General features: G+C 41.3%; 1 protein-coding gene across 6 annotated transcripts in view; it reads right to left on the reverse strand.

Moving 5' to 3' along the window:
* The window catches only part of LOC134853135 (uncharacterized), a 28042-nt gene extending 21661 nt beyond the window's left edge, over window positions 1-6381 (reverse strand). For 4 of the 6 annotated variants that reach the window (XM_063869082.1, XM_063869079.1, XM_063869084.1 and 1 more), the window contains exon 1: window positions 5662-6381. The gene's annotated coding sequence lies outside the window, so the exon portion shown is untranslated. The remainder of the gene's footprint in view (window positions 1-5661) is intronic. The other 2 variants (XM_063869083.1, XM_063869081.1) reach the window with 2 other exon arrangements.
* Between the last annotated feature and the right edge of the window lie 276 nt (window positions 6382-6657).

The raw sequence follows: 6657 nt of genomic DNA on the forward strand, positions 1-6657 counted from the left end.
CCAAAAATTAATTAAGAACCAACGTTTTCGGTTCAATCATGGCGGGGTGGTGAACAAACCTCATTCCGCAAACAGAACACCCAAGACAGAAAGAATCAAAAGCAATCAAAGATACTTCTTTGGCAACACATTTTCCGCCAATCATCGGAAAAACTGCCCAGCGTGACACGTGGAGTGCCGGTCGTGCAAGAAGAGAGGGCACTTCGCACAAATGTGTAATTCTACTAAGCACTGCGTTAACCAAGTGGAGGAGGAAGATTCCCATGTGAGTCTTGAACAGAGGTTGATCATATTGTGATTGAGCAGGATGCAGACAGCGAACTTGAGTATCGTATTCGCAGCATTCAGCCACGAAATAAACGTTCCATAGTACAAATTTGCCGCCTCGAATTACTGAAACCTAACCGAGGTACGCCTCGTAATATAAATGTTATGCTACGCTCGGAGCAAAATCATTTTATGCCACTAGACACAGGCAGCCCTGGGTGTTTCTTGAATAAACAGACAGCGGATATTTTACTCCGTCATAATCCTCAATTCGTTGATGTACAAAATTTGCCAAATGAGTTCTCTTATGAAGATTATAACACGGACTCAATTAAAGTTTTTGGCAGTCTGTCCATCCCAATATCGTCCGGTGGGTGGAGAAAATTCATAACGCCATTTTCCTGGTGTCGGAGATTAGAACTCGTTCTTTACTGGGAATGGAATTGCAACGCTCACTCGGCATACACGCAATTCAACGAAGTTTGTTCACTAGAATCGGAAGATCTAAATCTCACCAAGTCCGTACCAATTTGATGGACCCACTAATCCCAAGGCAGATTAAAGGTCGGAAGATGCCCATCCATATTCAGGTGCTCATCCATCGAGAAGATGCTCAGGCATCGAGTGTCAGAGGAATTAAAGGCGCTGTTTAGAAATGTTCACATTACTATGTTCAACAAATGTACCACGGGCCACTTCTTTAACCCGATAGATATTACTGCAAAAAAATGGCTCGAGTAAGTTCGCTATGAACGATAAATCTCTTAATGCGCAAATCTGGAAAAATAAGTACACAATGCCAAACATTCCAGAACTGAACGACTGGGCCACCCAGATCATTACCAGTGATGTCCCTGTCTCGGTGTGTTTGCCTCACTTGACCTAAAATATGCGTTTAGTCAGATCAGGCTCTCAGAGCCGACGAGTTTTCATTATAATTTCAAAATAATAGGAACACACCGATTCAAAACTGGGTTTTTCAGCTGAATGGATATGCTGTCCGAGTTTTAAAAGGCGATGGATTGTATGCTGCAAGGATTTCCGTGAACTTTTTGCTATGTAGATGTTTTTCTTGTGTTCTCAAAAATGGCACTGTCAAAACACAACGACATCGTCCATGAAATCCCATTGCTTAGATGAAGAAGGTTTAGCTTTGTGTATCTAAATGCGAGTTCGCGGTGGATAAGCTAGAATGGCTGGGACTCGATATCCATTCGTCGGGTTACTCCCCCAATTGTTCAAAGATTTGTTTAGTCAAAATTCTGGCCGCTCCCAGGACACTCAAGCAGCTTCGATCCTTCATGGGTACCCTAAGCCATTTCCAAAAGTTCAGAATCTTACGTTTGAGTTTTGCGAATCTTTAAGCTCTGTATTAAAAATAAGTTAACCTGGAAAGAGTCTCAAGAAGTCGCATTTGAGAAACTTTTAGGCCTGATTGTAGAAACCAGCAATTTGTTCTTGTACGACCCTGCCAAAAACACTCATGTAAAGTGTAATGCCACCCACAGTGGACTTGGAGCGCTTCTTGAACAAGAAACAGAGACAGGTTTGTGAGTTCATATTTCGTTCGTTTCGCGATTTCCCTACTCAGCAGAACTAAAATATAGTACGAATGAACTTGAACTATTAGCTCGGGTCTGGACATCTGATTATTTTCGCAAACATCTACTCGGCAATAATTTGAGATACTCACGGAACATTAAGCCAAAAATTTGGCCGTAAAAGAACACAAAGAACCCCGTTTAACATGTTGGGTGGATCGGTTATTGCCCTTCGACTATGAACTCAGGTATGTGCTCGGCGCTACTTTAAGTATGGCTGGTTATCTCTTCCTACATTCAAAGTCCTACATTCAAAGCAGCTCCCAGTTCAGTTTATGACCAATTAAGTGTCATAAATCCATTGAAAACTTCACTCAAGCGTGCAATTACATGTGGGTGGATGCTGCCACCATATCTTTCCGCCATATCTTTCCATCGAGTGTCGGTAGGGGGCGACCAAGTTGTGTCGCACTCTTAGGGGAAATTCGGCGGTTTCAAACCGGGAGAGGGCGTCAGCCTCTTCTAAGGAGATTTCATCCTTTTAGAGCGCAGATTGGTTTCACGTCATTTGCCACCACAAATGGGGTATATTTTCACGAGCAGTTTCAACCAATCACGTTTGAGTTCAAACTCAATTCATTCGCTGCACAGGCAAAAATTTGACGGGTCGCATAGCCATTTAGAAAAAAAACGCTTTTAAAACATCAATCCAGTAAAAGGCGGGCGATTGTGCCCATTCTGCTTTTAGCCAATCAAATTCAGGTATGCAAATTGCAATAAGTCAAGATCATTACCAGTCATTTTCAAATCAGTTTTGTCATATTGTTCACTCGAATTCAGCTGTCCAATCAAATTTCAATAATAGTTCTCCTCTAATTGAAGCAACCTTACCAGATAATACGTCAATCCGAGAGAACTTATTAGATTTTGAGGAGAATTTCATTATTTTTGAATTGACCCCAATGAACCCTGTACACACTCGCGCTCTCTTAGACTCAACCGGCTCCAATCTCTCAGAATTCTGGCTAGGAAGAAACTTCAGGGAACTCCCAAAACTCCAGTCCAATCAAACGCAATTTTTGTCGAAAATTGGTGGCAAAACGACTTTCTAATCGGGCACGTCGGCTACGCTCTAGAAAAGGAGTGTGTGCCATCGAAACAGAACGTTTGTCTCACAGGACTTGAAGGAGATTGTTGGTCTGTCCAGTCTGTTCGACGTCGGTTTACTCGCAAATTTAACGGACGAAGACGAGTTTCATGGACCGATGAAGCGACTAATCTTAGACAATGATGTCCAAAATTTCTCCAAACAAGGTCTTTACATCCTTAGCGTCGGCGGTGGACAATTGCATCCTATATGACAGCAAGCTGGCAGATCCGTCCATTTTGACGCAGTTAAACCGGTCTTATCTCAGACAACAGGTCGTGATCGAGGCGGCCGAGTAAATCTGGTGGCTCTACTTGAACAGGCAGATTGTCGATAAAAGCTAAATGTGCATGGCAAGCACGAAGTTTGGTACGAAACTTAAGTTGAATAAAACAGCCAATACTTTCCTCGCGCTTCCAACTCTCTCCTCGCCTAATGAAGAATTGCAATTAGACTTTGCGGGCCCGCTGCCGAGAAAGAGACGCGAAAGGGAAGAAAGTTTTTATCTTGGTAGCCGTAGATAGGTACTCAAATTTTCTGCCCGTTCTCCTAACTAGAAATACCGACTCCAAAATGATTGTTAAATTCCTAAAAGCATATATGTTTATGCACAGCATACTAAAATCTATTCGCACAGATCACGGCTCATGGTTTCAGAGCCCAGTGCCAAAGGATTTTGCAATGGCTTGGGATTGAACGTTTCTTCTGCCCAGTCGGAGATCATCGCGGCTGTGGGTTAGTGGAACGGAAAATTCAAACCATAAAACGTAAGCTGTGTACCAAAGCGTTTAGTCTACTTTACAATGATCTTAACAACATTTTTTTGTACAGTCTTTGAAGACCTTAGGAAATCCAAACGCCGGACTCTTAAAATTTTTTTTTGAGCTATATTAGGGCCGTAAGTCAAAAATGGAACTCTCTTTGCCATGAATACGATTCTTGAAAATATTTCAGATCAGAGTACCCTCGCACGGAGCCTCCTGAAACCGGAAGATCGACTCAGCCAGGACTAAAGCTGTGACAGATTGAAGGTGGTAAAACGTGGTTCTTTCAGCTCAGATGTGGCTCCCCGCTTCAAGAAGGCGGTACCCGGGTCAAAAGATAGCTGCATTACAAGGCCCTCAAAGATCTCGCTCTAGCCTCTTATCGTTAGAGTCAATTGAGGCGAAACATCATTGTGGAGACGGGGCGCAAAAAGATGCGAGAGCATGGGTCCCGAAACAATGAAATTGCCATTGCCCATAAGAATGGTCTCAGTAAGATTACCTAAGATCCTAAGACGGTGTTGCCGATGCTCCCGTATACACGGACACTGGAAAAGTATTTCGAAAAAATCAAATAGCTCTGAAATGCAACTTTTATACCCGTGAAGTTTTAGCTAAAAGAACAGCAGCCTCCAAATAAGGAGTCAAGGCCGGCCAGAGCTCGGTTCCGAGGAAAAACGCCCCAAAAGAATCAATTTCTATGCAGTTTCCGAGATTCCCTTTTTCTTTAGTGCCAGCACCTCAAAAACGAATAGTGGAACCACTTGTAGTTTTCTTATCCGATTCGGATACTCCAGACGCGGCCAAAAAGACAAAATTCACTCACCTAGGAGGTCTCCTAGGAATATGTCAACCTCTAGCCGGGCAGTGAGGATAAACTCAGCCTCTCCCCAGTCACCTGCGGCACAGGACTTAGTTCACACGCAATCAACTCCAGTGTACTCGTCTCTGCCTTTGGAACCGCCCAAGTTGGGCCTCGACATGTCGGAATATTCTGTTGCCACTCTGCCAGCGACCCAAAAACCCCTCACTTCCATACCGGTACACAATTACGGTAGTATCAGACATCCCAGCAGCCACTCCGGTTCCCACTTTAGTCACTTCAGGGGACGCGAAGTCGGATCTTGTTTCTTCAGGCAGTGCTACTAGTTCCGGCCACCAAAATCTGCGGCTCAGGATTACAAAGTCTTCCTCTTCTAATACCAGGGCTTCAGGACGGAACAGGAGGGCTCCGGCCAGATACGGAAGCCCTGTTCGCAATTCCGTCAAAGAAGTGGAAGAATCTGCTGCGTCTCCTCCTTTGCCCGCCCCAGATGTGGCCAACTCTCCAGTAACACCGAAGCGTCGTTACATTTGGAGGAACATCGAAAAGTTATCCAGTCAAGCCCGACGCCCAAAAAGTAGTCCCCGAGGGGAATCGTCTTCAAAAAATAAAATAGTGTCAACCATTATAAACTTTCTGCCTGAAACTCATTACAAATTTGTCAGTAGCTTTTGAGTCCTAAAATGTTAAGTTTTGTTTTCCTCAGCTTTATTTCTATTCCCACACAGGTGGTGTACTGTTGGTGTTATTGTGAAAATTTAATTACGTTGTAAGATTTTTGACATAGCCCAGGTATGTCATGCCACTTAAATACTATACTATACGCTGCATCCTTTGTTGCAGTTTCTGTAGTGGCGCCAAGGTCGCCCACCAGTCGGACTAAGTTATTTCACATGTCATTATATTTATACTAACCTGTCTTCATATCGGCCTACGAATCAGACAGATCCTCTTTTGTTACGTTAGACTACCAAACTCAAACTCTATTTGTTTTTTTTGGTCCTGAACACTTCATGTATATTAAGTTATTTCACCTTTTCGGACATTATAAAAATCTAACTTCTAAGTACGTAAATCAGGCGTACAAAATTTATACATAGATTCAGTATCTCATTTTACCGAGATTAATCAGTCTCAGAGTTCGGCAAATGTCAATTATAATCGAATATAATGGATTAAAATGGATAAATAGTTCAAAAACAGCCAATTATAATAGATTATCTTGGCAAAAACAATGGATTTCAGTGACAAACATAAGGGATTATAATCGTTTATAATGGATAATAATGGATTGATTTTTTTTCAAAATAATCGATAACAATGGCAATATAATCGATTTCGTTGTCTGAATTTTACATCTGTAATTGATTATAATGGATTATTTTTGTCTCGGGAACCCATGATAATCGATTAAAATCCATATGCGCTCGGTGCGAAGGTTGGAGAGTGGTAATAATAAAGGTCCACATTTTGTAACAAAAAAGTTCGCATTTAGGTGCTCTTAGAGTCTGAATTATAGCGATAAAGAATAAAAGTTAAGCTAAGCATCTGCTTTTGTTTTTTCCTAGAGCAGCTAAATGTTTACCAAGAAAAATGGTTAACCAGTAAGGGAAAAAATCGAGATGCGGCTGTGAATTAACCAAATTATAACGCAAAAAATGACAGAGCAGAATTTTTAAACTAATAAAAGTACAAGCAGTATTTTCAAAAAATTTACGCGGTGTATTTTCTGTTTGACTCTCTGTTAACTTTGTTCAAATTTGAGCGTAATGTATTTTAAATTTCCAAATCTATGTAGAAAGTTGTTTTGTGACTGAATTTGACTTAAGTTATGAAGAGTTGCCTAACTGAAGCACACATTAACTTATAACTAAAGTAACAAAATTATTTTGTCATTACTTGATCATTTTTCTATAACCACAAAAAACGCTGTAGATTGTAAATTATAAATTAAGCGTTCGCTAATAACTGTTGTTTGGTTAGTTGATCCAAACTACAACACAAAATTGGCCTGTCGCAAGTTGCAAGATCTATAAATAGTTAATTAAGCATAGCTTATAGATTTTAACAAACTCTCGGACGGACAAAACATTTTATTGCATTTTGTTTACATCT

This window comes from Symsagittifera roscoffensis, chromosome 8 (assembly GCF_963678635.1).
Source record: "Symsagittifera roscoffensis chromosome 8, txSymRosc1.1, whole genome shotgun sequence".
In the NCBI taxonomy this organism is placed as follows: Eukaryota; Metazoa; Xenacoelomorpha; order Acoela; family Convolutidae; genus Symsagittifera; species Symsagittifera roscoffensis.